The 19524-nt window shown below is 41.1% G+C and overlaps 1 long non-coding RNA gene across 2 annotated transcripts in view; it reads left to right on the top strand.

Moving 5' to 3' along the window:
* The first annotated feature begins 2796 nt into the window (after window positions 1-2796).
* Window positions 2797-19524, top strand: part of LOC135982404 (uncharacterized) — a 112570-nt gene continuing 95842 nt past the window's right edge. For both annotated transcript variants that reach the window (XR_010599752.1, XR_010599751.1), the window contains exons 1-3: window positions 2797-2901; window positions 4450-4565; window positions 17470-17588. This is a non-coding gene — a long non-coding RNA (uncharacterized LOC135982404). The remainder of the gene's footprint in view (window positions 2902-4449; window positions 4566-17469; window positions 17589-19524) is intronic.

Genomic DNA, 19524 nt, shown 5'->3' with positions numbered 1-19524 from the left:
CAAGTTAAGGGAGTTTGGGTGTAATTACCCCAGAGGCAGGCATGAGGCTAAACAAACTGCAGAAAAGGACAGACGACATCTTAGAAATTAGATTGTAGGCTTCCTTGGGGAAGGGCCAGGGCAATTGGACTGGTTTTTCCACTGCCTTTCTTCTTGTGGTGTCATTTACACCTGTGCAAAATGCATGTACAATGCTACCACTCTGACTGAGTGGCCTTATGCACCCCTTCGCACTGATGTGAATGACCCAACAAGGCAATGGTGAATCTGCCTCCCCGACATGTGTCTGATTCTCCTCTCCCATCAGTTTTGAACCACTGACACCAGTAGAATTACACCTGATTTACACCAGTGTGCGTGGAACATCAGGCCCTGCCTCTTTATTCTATATTGAAAGCACCCTGGGCAGCCATAATGCTAGATGCAAGTGTTAGATAACAGTAAAACCACTTTATTTTTTATGGATTATTTCATACAAACTCTATCCCAGAATGTCTCTGCCAATCAAATAATATAATTATGGAATTCATAAATAGCAGAAGGCAAGAGAAATTAAGAGTAATAGGCCAAAGGGGAGAGGCTTCTTTCAAATGGGATTGAAACGTGATAGAGAACTGATGAGGTGAAGAGATGGAGGGTTTTTTGAATAGCAAGAGCTGCAAATGAGGTCCAGAGACTCCAGAGAGGAGTCCTAGTTGAGCAGGAGACACAGAAGGAGAGCAGACAAAGCCATCATCTTCTAATTAGAATGGGGCAAATCCACTGAAGAATTTAAAACAAGGGTCCTTATTCCTCTTTCATACTAGATCTACAGCAGCGTAACACCACTAAATTCAATATAGTTGCTATTGCATTACATTGGAGTAGCTGAAAGGAGAGCCAGGACCCAACGTAGCAAGTTTGAACTGGATCCTGAAATTAAAAGGAAAAGACTAAATATCTCTGAGGAGGGGTGAGGCAAATGAACATCACTGTACATGTAAGATGATGGACAGTATCATTCTGTTCAAAACAAGGCTCAACCAAGACTTCTCAAATCTGTTGGGTTTTGTCTACACTAGGATTATTTTCAGCACTGGTTCAGCTCTGTCTGTTCCTGGCATCTGTTGTCAGCAATTGGTAAAATTCCTAGTGTAGGAAGACTATAGACTTTGGGGACTGATGGTTCAGGGACTGGTGATGAGATATAGATCTTTTAATCTCTGAACCCCCCTGGTTCCAGTCTAGAGTAGGCAGACAATTTAACATTTTCATCTATGGCCAATAATTTGGGGTGCCTTGGTTTTTGGTGAGACATGCATCTTTTTACTGTTCCTCGTGGCTTAATCCAACTCCTACTGAAGTCAAAGAGAGTCTCTCCATAGGCTTTAGTGCAAGTTGGATCAGGCTCTTTAATGGTTAAAAAGTCACCTGTTTTTTTCATCACACTCATGACAAACTGGAATGACCCAACATTGCATTGTCCGTCATGTCTTCTTATAGATTACTTAATGAGGTTGAGCTGAGGTTTTCTTTAAAAAAATGAGTCAAGAAAATAAAAAAAGAAAAGAGGAAAATATAAGAATCTGATGGGAAGAAAAAAATAATGTGGTGTAACCCATTTGAAAACCTCTGGGGTGGGGAGGTTCACCCCACAAAGAATATTTTGATTTTTCAGCAAAAAAAATCAAAATCTAAAACTTTTTGGCTTAAAAATTGAAAATTTCTATTACAAAAAATACCCCTGCTGTGCCTTGTAGAGCTTTTAGTTCAGGTGCATTGTGCCCCTGTTGTCCTATATAAACCTAGCTTCCTGGTTGGATTACATATCCCATCATGCACCACACTCTCCCCTGGTGCAGAGCCACCATGGCGCATTATGAGAGTCCCTAACCACAGTGAATCATGGGAGATGTAGTCTGACTGAGGAACTCAGCCCATAGAAGAAAATGGAGGTATGAGGCACCTGAATTATCAATCCTATGAGGAACTGGGGCAGCAATTCCAAAAATCAATTTTTTTTCCAGTTTTTGGCCAAAAAGTCAAATATTTTCAGTTCAGTTTCAAAAAGTCAACATTTTCCAGAGAAAGCAGACACTTTTCATTCAAAAAAATCATTTAATCAAAAACACAAGTTCTGGTAAAAAAAAAATGTTTAAGGGAAATATTTTGACCAGCTGCATTTTAGTTTAGGGGGCAGGTCTAAATAGAGGACCAGATCTTCAGATGCAATGGAGCTACACTGATTTACACCATCTGAGAATCAGTTCAGCCCCTCTTACTTACAGGTAAAGATTAAGGAGATAGCATTCAGAACAAATAATCTATTTATGAGAGAGTTTCAAAGCAGTCAAATGATGCTTGTTGTGTTCTTTTTTCTACTGAAAATCTCCATAAGGTCCTAACCTGACGTACTAAAAAGACAGGCATCACCAAACACTGATTTTTCATCTCTTTCACCCCTGTCCCATTCAACTTCAATGCTGGACCAAACACATGAGTAAAATAGATTGAATTATCCTACAATTTATTTATTTCTTAAATCTTGAATACACAAAAGCCAAGAAATTCACAAATCTATAGAAACCACTCATTCTGACTGGCAGAATAGCCTATGGCAGTTTATTTTCACCAGCTGCAGTTGGTCTCTGCATTTCAATTGCACTGTGCCTGCCAACCTGTGACAGAGCTCCCATTTTCATGTATATTCAAAAAATACTTTGATGCAAAAATCTCCATAGTTAAATCACATTCTTTAATACAACCAGTTGCAAAAACAATGCCTGCAACAAAATGTCCACTAAACTACATTACCCACAAGGCCAAGGGCTTCAGGTCAGGGTTCACATTAACAACTCAGATATAAGAAGTTCCAACTACTGGCTAGAAAAGAAGTTCCAGAAAAGAAGGAAGATAGCCAAGGTAAGTAGTAGCTTCCTAGGTCATTACCCATGTTACTGAACAGACAAACCCACAATATGAAAACAACAAATAAGATAAGACAGCTTTCATGATACAGAACCCACTCCAGTATTTGTCAGCCTTGTCTGGGTTGCCCAGTGTCACATTAGTCTAATTTATTCACTTGTCCCCAGAAAGAACAAATTACTGCTAAATTCAAAAGTCCTCTTAAAGTTACAGGTCTTTAAATATATTTTCTATTCAAAAACCTCCTTTCCACAGGTTGAATTGTAACAATTTTCAGTCCCTGAATTACCTGTCTCCAGACTCTCATTCATCAACAAGTTTCTCTAGTTCATTCTGAGTCCCCCTCAAATCAGCGGGGCTCTGCATGGGTGCAAAAGTCCAGGGTGGTTGATCCTGTTGCAGGATGAGAGCCTAACAGACTAGGTTCAGTCCACCTACCTAGAAGTTACATACTCTGTTGTCCATTGTCAGTCTCCTGAGCTACACATTCCCCTACTTACGCTTTCAAAGAGGCCTATGCAAAATGATCACCATTCACTTAGAATAATCATTTATGAAAGCATATATAGGTGACCTGACAGCAAAACCTCATCTTTAAACACCTCTGAATTTTAAACAAGTTCAGGTTCGAGTCCAAGGTTGCAGCTGGAGCCCACCTCTAGTATTTTTACAGGCATTTGTGAATTTGATCAGGGCAATTCCCCTTTCAGGTGAAATATACGAAATGACAGCCACACCAAATTACATCCTGCCATGAATTTGTCCAGGATGGAAATGTTGCCATTATTCCAGTAAAATTATCTTTTTGCTGTGAAAATCTATTTTTCTTTTTTTCATCCTGCAAAATTTCCCCCTCCCACTTGACACACCCTTATTTATGGTTTCTGGCCTGTGTTATATAGGAAGTCAGACTAGATGATCTAATAGCCTTGCAAATCTCGGAATCTTTTAATCTATTTTGTGTACTGTAATTTATCTTTGTGGGAAATGGTCTGTAGCCCTCAGACTCACTTCAGCTTTCTCTGGTGAGCCTGGAAAAACAAATTAGTAGTAGCTCGTCATGACTTAAACCCAAGTATTTATGGATTTAGTGTGCTTACCAGCCTTTGACTGCAGGTAGCTTTAGTCATATGTAGCTCAGGAATTATTGGAAGAAATTGAATGAGATTAACAGATTTGGGGGCTTTAAAGAAAAATATGTTTGTATTAGTAACTTTGGTATAATAATATTCCAGACTATGTAAAATACAAATACATCTGGATAGGTGCAAACTAGGGCAAATGTTGATGTTTATGCAGCATTGGTCTGAAACATTGTTGCAAAATATAAGGAAACTCTGGATTAAAACGATAATAAAGAAAAACCAAGAATCTACCAAAGGGAAAAGAGTTAAACCTAAAATCCCCATAATCTTGCTTTTCTTTCCTCCTGTGAAGAGGTGATTTATTATTTGCATTCCGGAGGACAGAAAAATAGGAACAAACTTGTGAAAATGCAGTAGAAGCAATAACACTTAAAAAGCAATCACCTTTCATTTCTAGATTTCCATGCCTTTCTGTGTTGTCCTTGTCTAGAGGTCCTGTTCCTGAGCCTTTTTCAAGAATCAGTCACTTCACTGTTGGCCAGCACCTTCTGTAGTCACTTATACCACTGCAAAGTGAGTGTAAAACATTATCTTTTTTTAATGATTTTGAAATAGTTGGCTGATTTTTTTTTTAAACATTATTTTTATTTTAGTGTCACTCTGCACTTTCAAGTTCCAGAAGCAGAAATGTCATAATACCTGTTGTTTCCATAGAAAAGGAGATAACTGATACTATTCAGTCTAAATGGTCTTGATCTTAGATTGAAAGAGCAAAAATGAGAGAATTGAAGTAAATTCTCTGAGAGAGCGCGCACGCAAGAGCATACAGGGTGTGAATCCTATAAATGGCCTTCACTAAATACACAATGGCTATTAGTTTCCATAAATTGCAATATCCTTGTAGATTTAAAGGTGCAGTGCACAGTCACAGTCATAGTGATACAATCACTGGAATCAAACAGGAATTAATTCAGTGAAGTCCTATGGCCTATGTCAGGGGTCGGCAACCTTTCAGAAGTGGTGTGCCGAGTCTTCATTTATTCACTCTAATTTAAGGTTTCACGTGCCAATAATACATTTTAACTTTTTTAGAAGGTTTCATTCTATAAGTTTATAATATACAACAATAGTTCAGTTATATGTAAAGTAAATAAGGTTTTTAAAATGTTTAAGAAGCTTCATTTAAAATTAAATTAAAATGCAGAGCCCCCCGGAACAGTGGCCAGGACCTGGGCAGTGTGAGTGCCACTGAAAATCAGCTCGCGTGCCACCTTCGGCACGCGTGCCACAGGTTGCCTACCCCTGGCCTATGTTATACAGGAAGTCAGACTGTATGAACACAATGGTGTCTTCTGGCCTTATCATCCATATAGCTATGCAATTCATAGATTCATATACCATAACCACAAAGCATTTTGTGGCATATCTGGAAGCTATCAGTAGTGGAAATGCCACAAGAAAGCCTATTTTCACAAGCATTCAGATTCTCCATTGCACTGCATGGTTTACACCAAAGCAAGGTGGGGATAAAATGCTGTCATTCTGAGTCACTAGCTTTTTGCAGCCACTTTATACTGGTGTGAATTACTACACAAGGTATAGGGCAATGGAAAATCAGGACCTAGATCTCAGGTCTATTTTGCAGTCTCCAGGGGTTTAACTACATGTCTGAATGTTTGGGTGTTTAATAAAATTGAGCTGGAATTCCCATCACAAATACCCATGTGAAAACAGGAACTATAAACCTGTACTCCTACTTTTCATTTTTCCTTTTTGTTGATAGATATGTAGAGATGTAAACTAAACACACACACACACACTCTTAAGCCACTTAATTTAGCCATGCCATTTACAGAAAAGTGAGAAACAAACTGATGAAAAGAAGTTTTTTAAATACAGGCTAATGGCCAGAAAGGCTAGGAATTTCTCAGCAGTACTTACTTGGGTGGGCTGAGTAAAGCTAACATACATACTTTTCCCTTTAATTACAGACCCACCTTCCTACAGCAGAAGGTAGGTTGCTGAATAGTTTTGGATGCCATCTGTGGTATGGATATTTAGGTTCTCCAATATCATAGAGCACATACTATTTAAAAGTTTAAAAAAAAATCCCCAACTTTATATCATGTTCCTGCAAGCTCTCTGAGCCCTTACTGTACATATGAATGAAGAGGGACTTGTGAGAGCCTGATTTTCTTGCATGACAAAGCACTAGGATAGCTTTTGATGGCAGGTCATTCAGCCACAGGGTGCCCCAGGACCAAACTGTATCTTATGCAACAGATAACTTCCTCTGGTCCTAAATGAAAGCTCCATCACAGGGGGCCTGGGAAGAACTTCTCTACTATTCTCATTTTGTTCATCTCTCTGTATTTGGTTGCCCAGCTTAAATGCACCTGTTTTCACAAAAAATCTCTCTTTGTTAGCATGGATTCCTGCGCAGTGTTAAAATCCACTGAACATGGTCAAAAGGTCACTTATTGTAGCTCATCTCATCTAAAAAAGTTTGCTCTGTCCTGTTTGTAATTTCCTGTTTCCCTTGGGTACAATATTTAACTTATGTAGATTGTTCTTTCTTTATCCTCCAGCACACTCAGGTGCATAGGGTAGCCGCTAGTTGCCGGCATGTATTTTGATCTTGTGCTGGTCTGTTCAGCCGCCTGAATGTCATGTTGAGAGATCTGGCTTCTTTCTCTATTGTTCTGCATAATGTTTCTCTAGGTCACCTTCTTTTTCTTTTTTTCAGCTGGTGTCCATATTAGCTCTTGATGGGGAAGTCATGTTGGTGGCTTCCTTCAAGCATGTCCTAAATATTTCCATCTTCATTATCTTGCCACATTTGATGCTTTGAGTTGGTTTGCTGTACTTAGAATTTCTGATGTTGCAAGAAACTCTTTTCAATGGACTCTGAATGTTGTAGGTTTCCATGACTCCGCTCCATAAAAGACAGACGTGATGCCAGTGTGAAAAATTTGCATTTTGCACTTACTTTCCTCATGACTTCCTTAGCTTACCATAAGAATAAGGTGTGTGCACTCTCCCCTACTCCCATATCAGATGGGAATTAATAGTTTATTCTCAACCTTGCCGGGCCACAAGCTTTTTGGTGAGATATGATTGACAGATATACGCACCAACACTGTTCATCATGTTCAATTGATCGTGGTGCTATGTAGCCTTCATCGTAGCTCCCTGAAAGTTTATTGCTCAGCCTCCCTCCCTCATTTCCTCTAAAGCTTTCCCAGCTGTTGTGATTGCATGCTGGGTTTTTCCTCTTTCCGAAGCTGGACAAAGATTTCATTGGTTTCACTCCTTTCATTCTTGATGTCAGATATCCCAGGGTCCCATTTTAGTGCCTGATCCTGCACCATTGAAGTGAATGGCAGCTTTACCATTGACTTCAAAGGATGCAGGAGCAAGGCCTCTATGGCATTGCATGGTACTTAAAAGGAACTTATATGGGCATTATCCTCCTCCTGTGCTCAGTCAAACATGGGCAGATGAATGGGGATAGATAGATAGATTGCCAAGCTATTAATAGCTCGATGTACACTGCTAAAGCAAAGTTCATATAGTTTGTGACCACATCAGATAATATCTTCCTGATAAATGCGTCCCTCTACATTTTCCATAATAAATTATCTAGGAAAGCTCTGCATTGTACATGAAGAATACAGATCATTTGACTTAAAAGAACACTTGACATGGGAATGTATGTATCCTGGGCTAGCAGGGACTAGGAGCACCCAATTCCCTTTGTCTACACAAGTAATTGTGTTGGTTGGCTCTGAGGGGATCGCTGCTTGTTCTACATCTCAGCCTCAACTCTGTTTGGGACCAGCACAGATTCTCCCATCTGTAGTACAGGGGGCAAAGGATGGATGGTTCAGTGGTCAGGGCACTAATGTGGGACCTGAGAGACCTGGGTTCAATGCACTGCTCTTCTTGTGTGATTTGGGGCAAACTACTTCATCTAGCTATGCCTCAGTTTCCCATCTGTAATATGGAGAGAACAGCACTTCCCTACCTCACAGGGGTATTATGAGGATGAATACATTAAAGATTGTGAGGTACTCCAGTACTATGGCAATGGGGACCATATTAATACCTAAGGTAGATACAAGGTGCAGAAATGGAACCTTATGGGTGTTCTACCTGTAGCCCGCCTGGAAGGTCTTGTGCTGGTTTTCTGGGCCATGGGTGAATTTCACCCATCAGGTGTAATGTTAGATTACCTGTGAGGAATTATGGATGTGTTAAAGGGAGAGCAAAGGTCTTATTGTGTGTGTACCTATTTCAAACTTAGATCTACCTCATGGCATGCGGGTGTGATACAATGCTTTATTTGCTGTTCACTGGGGTTTGCTCTCACATTTCCTGCACACCCCCATTGCAGTTAATGTATGTTTTGGTTTCATAAAGAATACAGCATCCACCTGTGGCTTATTACTGGCCATGTATTTGGCTGCAGTTCAGGAAGCACTCCAATGGCATTAATATTGGATCTTTGTTCTGTCTTCTTTGATATTGTTTACATGGCTTCTGTCTGCTCTGTTAATTCCCAGTGACATCTTTAAAACTTAATTTCTTCCCTTTGAAATGTGGAAAATAGCTTAAATCCCATATGTTGACAAATACAAATAATATTTAATCTTTGGCTTGACTCAGAACGCCTCCACGCTTTATGCTGAGGCCCAATATGCAAACATTAGAGTGCTCCCCCACAGATAAGAAAGGTCTGGGATTTTAATCAGTGTCATGGCCAGTTCTTCATCATATGCTGACTCACATACAAAAAACATTTCTTTCCCTGTTTCTTAGCACACTCATTGTGAGTCTATATGGCCCAGAGTAGTTTTCAGTGCATAATGGCTATTGCTAAATGGATGCCTGGTTGTTGTTTTTAAATTAAATGTCTTTTGTTTTTTTTCACTCGGAATTTTGGAATGTTGTATTGATTGTCTGTTATCTGTCAAGGCATCACTCAGCAACCAAGCAACTCGCTGCTGGAGACTGTCCTGCTTTTACAATTAGCAATAGAAAGCTATTGTCACTAGACAATGATGCCTCTGAGGTCTGGTCCAGTGTTTTGGGAGGGTTTTCTTACTCTACAATTAGATCTAAAGCATACACGAACTGGCTGTGACTTGGAAAAAATGTTTAGTTCAAAAAGAGAAGAACACCAGTGCACCATTAAATGCTTCTAATGCATATAGAGATTTGTTGCAGAATTCCACCCCCTAATTTTGTAAGTTTCTGCCTCTTTTTCCCAGTTAAAATATTTCACAGCAATAAAAAATATTGAAATATGTTTCTACAAAAAATACGACCAATTAAAATTGCATTTTACATTGTGTTTAACGAAAACCTAGTTGGAAAAAGATCAAATCAGCTTGAAAGAGATATGATATTTATAAAAACAGCCTTGCTGGGAAAAGATGGCCATTTAAATGATAAATTAGATGCAGTTCGGGCTAATTTTGGCCTTTCTTTGAGCCTTCACACTTGGAACTGAATTAGGCAGGGGGTCAGGAGGGACAAAGTTAGTCCTAATTATGTCTTGTTTGGTATGACCGTGTAAACTGCTAACCCATTCTGAACATGGCTGTTTGCATAGATATCAGCTACTAATAAAGTACATGGTAGACTGTGTATATTATAAAATATAGATTATACAAACCAAAATCCTGACTCCAAATAGTCCTAAACCTTAGGGAAATTCAGATCTGGATTCAAGGGTTGCGGGGGTGGGGGGAGCAGTTTTTAAAAGTTACAGAGTAGCTGTGTCAAATGGGGATGTAACTATTTATTTTTTTACCTGCATAGCTGGGACAGTATAAGCCCTAGTGTAGACACGTATATACCAACGTAAGTGCTTTTGCTGGTATAGCTTATGGCCAAGATCCAGAAAGATACTTAGGCACACACCCCTACCCCACCCCAGATTTAGGCATCTAAGTCCCATTTTAAGGATCCACTGTGATCCACAAAACTCCTGCTTGGCTACTGCCTAAACTCACTTGGCAGCCCAATTTTTGCAGTGAAAGTTCCCTAGGTGCCTAAATTTCTGCCTCTGGGCATGTGCACAGCTGCCTCACTTTAGGCATGCTGATGCCCTCTGCCACCTAAGCACCAGTGATATCTATGAACTGGGGAAAGATAGGCAGAGGAGCGCCTTCCTTGGCTGAGGGGAGGTGTGCTCAGGGACCACCTATCTCTATACAAAACAGCTGGTACTTGCCCCAGATGTGAAACTCCTGGGTCAAATCCCCCTTCTGCCTGATGAGATGGGATTTAAGCAGGTGTTTCCCCACCTGTCTAACTTCTGGACAAGAGAGTGATTCATGTTCTTTCTCTGGACCAATTAATATTCAATTATTTAATTAAAGTTGAACAACTTCAATAGGAGAGATGCAAAGGGACCCATATCACATAATCCAGTGGTTAGAGCACTTATCTGAAGGATGGGAAATCCCTGTTCAAATCCCTTTGCTTCATCAGGGAGAGGAAGGACTTGAATGTGGGGGCTCCCACCCCCATCCTAGGTGAATACCCTAACCAATGGACTAAGGGGGTGCTGCTCCTCTGCCTTCTCCATCTCCTCCTGACTGCTTAGTGGTGAGCTAGGCCGGCACCTAACTCATTCTCACAAGAAAAGACATCCTAAGCCGCCTGACTCCAGGAGGGTGGTTCCCAGTTGTGGATCGCAAGCAGAGATAGGTACTGAACTCGGTGAGAGGGGTGGGGCTTAGCACACACCTCTCTTATCAGCATCTCTCAGTGGCTAGCTTAGGTGGCTCCCTGCTTAGCATGCTGGCCTTTGTGGATCCCATTCCCAGGCACCTGTCTCTCCCTATTCATTGTATAAGGACCCTTGGTGCCTTACTCTGGGTTTGTGGAGCCCAGTGTAGTTCTAGTGATTTTCTAGGTACCTAAAAGTTAGGTGTTGCTATGCTGAGCATCACAGAGTCTGGGTCTTTTTGTGGATACAGGCCTATGTCTCTCAAGGAAGAGGTGCAAACTATGCCAACAGAAGAATTTTGATGCTGGTATATGCTATGTCTACATTAGGAGGGTTTGCCAGTATAGTTATGCCAGCAAAACTTCTCTAGTGTACACAAAGCCTTCGTTTCATTTTTTATTTTATCACTCTAACTTTTCAGACTCTGGACGTCATTATTTTATTGCATTCAGTGATGAAAAGGGGGGAAAAGGAAGAAAAAGAAAGGGAAAAGTTTTATTTAAAATGTAGAAAACTTTATAACAGCTATACTGGGCCAGACCAATGGTCCATCTAGGCCAGTATTAGGCTCTGACAGTGACCAGTGCCAGATACTTCGGGGGGATGAACAGAACAGGATAATTATCAAGAGATTTATCCCGTCTTCTAGTTCCAGCTTCCAGCAGTCAGAGGTGTAGAGACATCCAGAGTATGGGGTTGTGTCCCTGATCATGTTGGCTAATAGCTATTGATGAACCTATCCTCCATGAACGTATCTAACTCTTTTTTTTTTTTTTTTTTGAACCCAGTTATAGTTTTGACCTTCACAACATCCCCTGGCAATGAGTTCCCTTGGTTGGCTGTATGTTGTGTGAAATATTTCTATATGTTTGTTTTAAACCAACTGCCTATTATTTTGGGCAACCCCTGGTTCTTGTGTTATGTGAAGGGGTAAATAACACTTTCCTATTAATTTTCTCCAAACCATTTGTGATTGTATAGACCCCTATCACATCCCCCTTAGTCATCTCTTTTTCCGAACTGAACATTCAAAGTCTTTTTAATCTCTCCTCCTATAGAAACTATTCTATACTCTTAATCATTTTTGTTGCCTTTCTCTGTAGCTTTTCCAATTCTAATATAGCTTTTTTTGACATGGGGCAACCAGAATTGTATGTAGTATTCAAGGTGTGGGCATACCATGGGTTTATACAGAGGCATTATGATATTTTCTGCCTTATTATCTATCACTTTCCTAATGGTTCCTAACATTCTGTTAATTTCGTTGACTGCAGCTGCATATTCAGCAGATCTTTTCAGGCAACTAGCCACAATGACTCCAAGATCTCTTTCTTGAGTGGTAACAGCTAATTTAGACCCCATCATTTTATATGTATAGTTGGGATTATGTTTTCCAGTGTGCATTACTTTGCATTTATCAGCATTCAAATTCATCTGCCATTTTGTTGCACAGTCACCCAGTTTTGTGAGATCCCTTTGAAACTCTTCAGAGACTGCTTTGGACTTAACTATCTTGAGTAATTTTGTATCGTCTGCAGATTTTACCACTTCGCTCTTCATCCCCTTTTCCAGATTATTTATGAATGTGTTGAACAGCACAGGTTGTAGTACACCTATTTGGAGGTCCCTGCTATTTACCTCTCTGCATTGTGAAAACTGACCATTTATTCCTACCGTTTGTCTCCAATCTTTTAACCAGTTATTGATCCATGAGAGGACCTTCCCTCTTATCCCATGACTACTTAGTTTGCTTAAGAGCCTTTGGCAAGGGACATTGTCAAAGGCTTTCTGAAAGTCCCAGTACACTACATCCATTGGATCTGCCTTGTCCACATGCTTGTTGATCCCCTCAAAGAATTCTAATAGATTGGTGAGGCATGATTCCCTTTACAAAAGCCATGTTGACTCTTTCCCAATATACTGTCTTCATCTTTGTGTCTGAAAATTCTGTTCTTTACTATAGTTTCAATCAATTTGCCTAGTACTGAAGTTAAGCTTACCAATTGCCAGGATCGCCTCTGGAGCCTTTTTTTAAAATTGGCATTACATTAGCTATCTGCCAGCCATCTGGTACAGAGGCTGATTTAAGTGATAGGTTACATACCACAGTTGTTAGTTCTGCAATTTCAAATTTGAGTCCCTTCAGAACTCTTGGGTGAATACCATCTGGTCCTGGTGACTTATTACTGTTTAATTTACCTTTGTTCCAAAACTGCTTCTATTAACGCCTAAATCAGGGACAGTTCCTCAGATCTGTCACCTAAAAAGAATGGCTCACATGTGGGAATCTCCGTCACATCCTCTGTGTGAATGCCAGTGCAAAGAATCCATTTAGCTTCTCTGCAACAGTTTTGTCATCTTTGAGTGCTCCTTAAGCACCTCTATCATCCAGTGGCCCCACTAACTCTTTGATAGGTTTCCTGCTTCTGATGTACTTAAAAATGTTTGCTCGTAGTTTTTGTGTCTTTTGCTAGTTGCTCTTCAGATTCTGTTTTGACCAGCCTAATTATATTTTTACACTTGACTTGCCAGAGTTTATGCTCCTTTCTATTTTCCTCACTAGGATTTGACTTCCAGTTTATAGAGGATGCCTTTTTGCCTCTAATCTCTTTTTACTCTGCTGTTTAGCCAGGGTGGCATTTTTTTGTCCTCTTAATGTTTTTTTAATTATTATTATTTGGGGGAATGCAACAGGAGCAAGCACAGAAATAAAAATTTGTCTGCTTTTGGAGGGGCTCTTTCTGTGCTCCCTGTGGCCGGAGGAGCTGGCTCTCCCCACCTCGGAGGCTGGAGAAGCTGGCTCTCCCCCCTCCTACCTCTGCAGCCAGAGGAGCTGTCTCTCCCACACCACGACCGCTGCGGCCGGAGGAGCTGGCTCTCCCCTGGGGCTCCAGAGCTGGAGGAGCTGTCATCTCTCGCCCTGGTCCGGGGCCTGAGGAGTTCAGTCTCCCTGCCCCGGCTCCAAAGGAGTTCTGTGCCCCCATTGATTGGGGGGGGGGAATGCCCCTTCTTGCTTCCCCTTGCACTTCCATGATGGTGTTTTTTAAAAAGTTTCCATGCAACTTGCAGGCATTTCCCTCTTGTGACTGTTCCTTTTTATTTCCATTTAACTAGCTTACTCATTTTTGTGTAGTTCCCCTTTCTGAACTAAAATGTTACTGTGGTGAGCTTCTTTGGTATTTTCCCCCTTACAAGGATGTTAAATTTAATTACATTATGGTCACTATTACTGAGTGGTTTGGCAATAATCCCTCTTGGATTAGATCCTGTGCACCACTTGGGACTAAATCAAGAATTTGCTGTCCCCTTGTGGGTTCCAGAGCCAGCTGCTCCAAGAAGCAGTTATTAATGATGTCTAGAAATGTTATCTCTACATCCCATCCTGAGGTGATATATACCCAGTTAATATGACGATATCCCCCATTATTATTGGATTTTCTGTTTTTGAAGCCTCTCTAATCTCCCTAAGCATTTCACAATCACAGTATTGATTAGAGCTGGAACAAAAATTGAAAAATAGTTTCAGGAAAAAAAGTCAGTGTTATAGAAACCACTTAAAACTTTCACATACTGTATATGTACACCAGCTGGGAATCTGGCCCATGATATTATGGGCCAGATCATTAACAGATATCTTGGTGTGCCCAAATGTGTTTGTATAATATGCCACATGATACCATGTGATAAACAAAATTTGACATGTACCTTTGATTGTTTGTTTCATCTGCTCTTTTCTCACTAATACATCCCATTGGGATTTACAATACCTTTCCAAGAAATATAGCATCTTCAAACAGCTGTGTAATGGGGATGCTGCCCCCTCACTGGCAGAAAAGGGGTTAAAAGCAGCCCTAGGGAGGCTGCACCAGAGGCAGCCAATCAGGCCCAAGCAGGCCCATATAAAAAGGGAACTGCAGGGCAAAGGAGTTCAGTTCTCTGCTAGGAGCCCAGGGAGAAAGGATTGTGTCTCTGGAGGGCTGAGAGAACTGCCAGTACCCTGGACAGAGCACTGCTGCTAGCAGGGACCAGGGGAGTGAGAGACAGCTCCTGGCTGGCTGCTGGGGTTTGCAGGCTGAGGCCCTGAGGCAAGGGCAAAGAGGATGCTGGGGCCATGAAGTAGTGGCCAGACAATTCGCTGCAGTAGCCATTAAGGGAAGTGGCTGAACAGCAGACTGCAGGTCCCCCGGCAGTGGGTAGCACAGTGTGCGGCACGGCCAGAGGGCTGTGTCACTAAAGAGGATGCCACAGTCCTTGGGGAGACATGGGTCCTAGAGCTGGAGTGATGGCAGTGAGGCACCACCAGAAAAGGGCAAACTACCATGCAGAGCTAATTTCCAAAACAACCAGCAGGAGGCACCACAGTGTTGCGTGAACCCTGTTACAAGCTGCTATTATGATTTTAACACAACCTGCTAGAGAAATGTTTCCTCTAAACATTTCATCAAGCTTTCACCTCCCCCCCACCACCACCAAATTTAGACTGTAAATAAAGTGTAACTTTTTTTTAATTATGAGAATAATTAGCCACTGGAAGAATTTACCAAGGAATATGGTGTATTCTCTATCACTGACAATTTTTAAATCAAGATTGGATGTTTCTCCTAAAAGCTATGCTCTAGGAATTATTATGGGGAAGTTCTATGACCTGTGATATACAGAAAGTCAGACTAGATGATCACAATGGTCCCTTCTTGCTTTAGAATCTATGAATATTGGCCTAAGGCCCAGGTTGGGTAGCATTCAGTTCTTGACCTGTGATAGCTTTTCTGTGCATAAAAATGTCACTATTTTAAAGTCTGTTACCCATTGCCCTACAGGACTTATATTAAAATTAACCCCAGAGTTCAAATTATTTGTATACATATGATGTGGATTTATAAGATCCTTCTAGATCTAAATTAACTTCATGCAAAATTCCTTCCCTAAATGTAATGGAAATTACATTACTGTGGTTTTCAATCAATTACAATATAAAACATAAGGATTTCAGGTCTGAAACTGTTCCTTAGTTCATACCAAAAATCTACATGCTTTCAAATTTTCATGCTAGTTAGGCTTCATTTACTGTGTGTTGCATGTTGGTTTATTTAAAAAGTGAATATGAATTTCCCTATGTATTGGCTATATATTTCTCTAGAAATTGGACACCTATTCAAATGCTCTGAGTGATATTCGTTGTTAGGCCTGCCAACCTGGGAGACCCAGGACTTGAACCCCGGTCTCCCATATCCCAGATGAAGTACCCTAACCACTAAACTAAAACTTATGAGGGAGCATCTCCTCCTCTCCCTCTCATCCCCTCACTTGCTAAAATCACATAGGTGCCTAACATCAAGAGAAGGTTTGCAGCTGAGAATCCCAGGTGGAGATAGGTGCCTAAATCTGGCATCTATCTCCAAGAGAGGGGCAGAGTTTAGCACACGCTCCTCAGCTAACTTAGGCAAGGATCCTCCTATTGTGCTGGCTTTTGTGAATCCCCTTCTGAGGCACCTGTCTGTCCCAATTCATTGTACAGGGAGCCTAGGCTTTGTGAATCCCAGTGATTTTCTAGGCTCTTAAAAGTTCAGCATGGCAATGGTAAGGCCAACACTTCTTTGTGACTCAAGCCTTAAATGTCTTAGGCACTTCTGAAAACTTTATCCCAGTCTGTACTGAGGGACAACTCCAAACGTGCCTGCAATGTGCAGGAGGTCAGACTAGATGATCACGATGGTCCCTTCTGACCTTAAAGTCTCTGAGTGACAAAGGACTTCTAATGGAAAAAAATCATAGATGCCCCCTTGGAAAAACTCTGGGGCACTCACCATAGCACATGCTGTGTATGTTGTGCTGAGCAGCTATGCAGTAGTGCAATGGGGAGACTGAGGAGTAACAGTTCAAGCCTTTCCTGTATGCACCTGGGATTGCTCATGCATTATGCATGCTGGAAGGAAGTCTACCTGGGGCTAGACTTTTGGATCTTTTAAATGATTAACTAATAAATAAAAGGCAGCTTTTGAACCAGGTAGAAGAAACATATGTACACCTTACAAGGGGAAGCCATTAAGTAGATGAAAGGAAATAGGGAAGGATCAGAGAAACAGAATATGTCGTGTAACCAAATATTTTAAACTTCCATTATGATTGCTGTATGAGATAGCATACCTGAGCTTTAGCGCAGCCTTTTACTATTGAGCACTAAAATATCAGATTCTTACTGCTCAATTTTCTCCCCGATTTGATATAGATTGGGGCTGGGATTCTCAAAATTGCCTAAGAGCATTAGTTGGCTAACTCTCATCGAAAGTCCCCTCTGAAAATTCCAACCTCCGTGTCTGCCTTTTGAAAACTAAAAATCCCATTCATTTTGTATTAATTTGCTGCAAGCCCTCCTACTGATGTGAGGGTTATGCTTCAAGCCAAATGTTTCAAAGAAGGATATGATCAGGCAATTCTTACATGTTAATTAAATATTGACTGTGAGGAGGAAGTGGTATGTAAGAGAACTTCAGAAAGAAAGTACCACTGCTGTATCAATGCCTTTTCCCTGCTGCATAAGACCAGACCAAGGGAGAAAGGAGCTTTCCTTAGATTTTATTTTTTTAAACTTTCTTTTATCTTTGTCTTTCCTGGGTGTGTAGATGTAGGAGTGAGTGTGTGAGGTTTGCTGCGGATCAGGATGTTTGAGTGCTCTTTCTCGTATTATTTTTAGGGAGGGTGAGTGAAAACAGTTTATTTTTATTTTTTTAAACACAGATTTGGTGCCTGATCCTGCAAACTCTGCTGAGAGTGGTGGTCCCACTGTAGTTATTACATGTTCAGACCTTTGTGCACTTCTGCCATCCACCGCTGAAAAGAGAACTGGTTAAGCACAGGTATGGATCAGACAAAGTGCTACTGTAATGTCCCAGGTGAACTCCCTTCCCTTTTCTTCAGCAGGAGTTTATATAGCCTCCTAGTGCAAGGTGTTTCCATTCCGGACTACAAATTTGGGGCTCTGCCAGAATCCAACTCTAATAGACTAGAACTTAGTTTTCAAACTCAGTAAAACCATGGATTTGTCCTTGTCCACACTGAGCTAGAGCAAACTGTTTTGAAAGCAGTTTAGAAAACTAGGTGTAAGCAGGGCCGGCGCTACCATTTTTGCTGCCCCAAGCGAGGGGAAAAAAAAAAAGCCACCTGGACTGCCGAAGCAAAAAAAAAAGCTGCCCAGACTGCCAGACTGTGCTGCCCCAAGAATGGACGGAATGCCGCCCCTTAGCATGTGCCGCCCCAGGCATGTGCTTCCTCCGCTGATGCCTGGAGCCAGCCCTGGGTGTGAGCCTTCAGGTGTTGAGTGCCTAGACCTCTGTGTGGGAACTGTGCACTCTGTCCCTCATTCTCTCATTGATGCGATGACTTGTGAGTGTTGGAAGTTACTTGATCCTATTTATCACCTAGAAGTGAAATAATTAAATAATGGTTTCTGGACTAACTCATGCGAATGGATGGACTCTGGACCTGGTCTCTCTCACACACGTACTCTCTCTAGGTATTTAGCTGCACAGAGAAATGCATTTCCCTTTACCTGTAAAAGGAGTTAAATCCCCCATAAATCCAAAGACACTTTTGTAGAATGCAGCCTCTTATTAAGAGGTTAGAAAGTTGGGAGCCTTGGTGTTATGTTCAAGTTACCTGTAGTAATGACCTAAAATGTAACAGTTTAAAAGGTCTGCAGTAAGTTTCCATACAGAATGCAGAGAGGTCAAAGACCACCTTTATCCTCACACAGCACTCCTTTCATTCTCCATTAGAGTTGCTTACGAAGTTGTTAAATTTACATGCCTCTCTTTTTTTCCCCTGCTACCGATGTTTGGTGAGAGGAAATAAAGATTGCCCTATTCCCACTTGGCCAGTCTTGGTTAATTTTAAACCAGGACCCTGATCAGAAACTCACTTTGGATACAATAGCCCACTGGACTGGGATGCATAGAAGAGTTGTCTATATTTCTTTGCCTCAAGAGCAAGCCATAACATCAATATGGAATTGAATGTGGTGACTGAATAATGGATCTTCTCTCTGATAAACATGAGGTATTCACAGAAAATGGAATGTTATGTATTATTTCATAGTTCCCAAAATTGTGCTGGATACCTCATAGAACGTGTAAAGTGTAGGAGATTGCTGTGCCAAGAATTTGCAATCTAAGGTTCCGATCCTGCCAAGATTTGTGCATGGGCTTAAATTTACACACTGTGAGCAGCCTCATTGACTTAAATGGGATTATTCCCAGTATAGGAAGTGCTTCATATGTGTAAATCTTTCCAGGATTAGGATTTAATTGCTTACAATATACAATGAAGGGGCAACAAACCAGTGGTACGGGGAGCAAAGAGAGAAGTCAAAGTAATAAGAGTGAAGTTATTCAAAGGAGTTTGTGTAACATGGTTCAGCGATTGGCTACAACTTCTTGTGGACATCAAGGCAGAAATGGGTCTATAGGAGAGATTTAAATGAGGGCAATGGCCTGACCAACCCGCTTTAAACTCTATTTCTGTCACTTTGCATAACCCATGTTATGTTCACGCCTGGCTGAGCATCTGTGTAATCTTATTGCTGGGACCTCTGTCTTTCCTCCCCATAACCCAGCCTCTTCCTTAAGTTGCCCCTCTGTTGCATTGTGTCTGAAATTAGATGGTAAGCTCCTCAGGGCAGAGACCTGGTGCAAAGTATGCATCCTGCAAGATGCCTCACACAATTCGGAGTGCTGCAGAACAATAAATATTAATGCTCCATTATTATTGTGTGCAGTGCACATCTACTTTAAAATC

Source organism: Chrysemys picta, chromosome 3, assembly GCF_011386835.1.
Source record: "Chrysemys picta bellii isolate R12L10 chromosome 3, ASM1138683v2, whole genome shotgun sequence".
Classification (NCBI taxonomy): domain Eukaryota; kingdom Metazoa; phylum Chordata; order Testudines; family Emydidae; genus Chrysemys; species Chrysemys picta.
The sequence above is the reverse complement of the archived record's forward strand: the minus strand, read 5'-3'. Positions and strand labels throughout refer to the sequence as shown.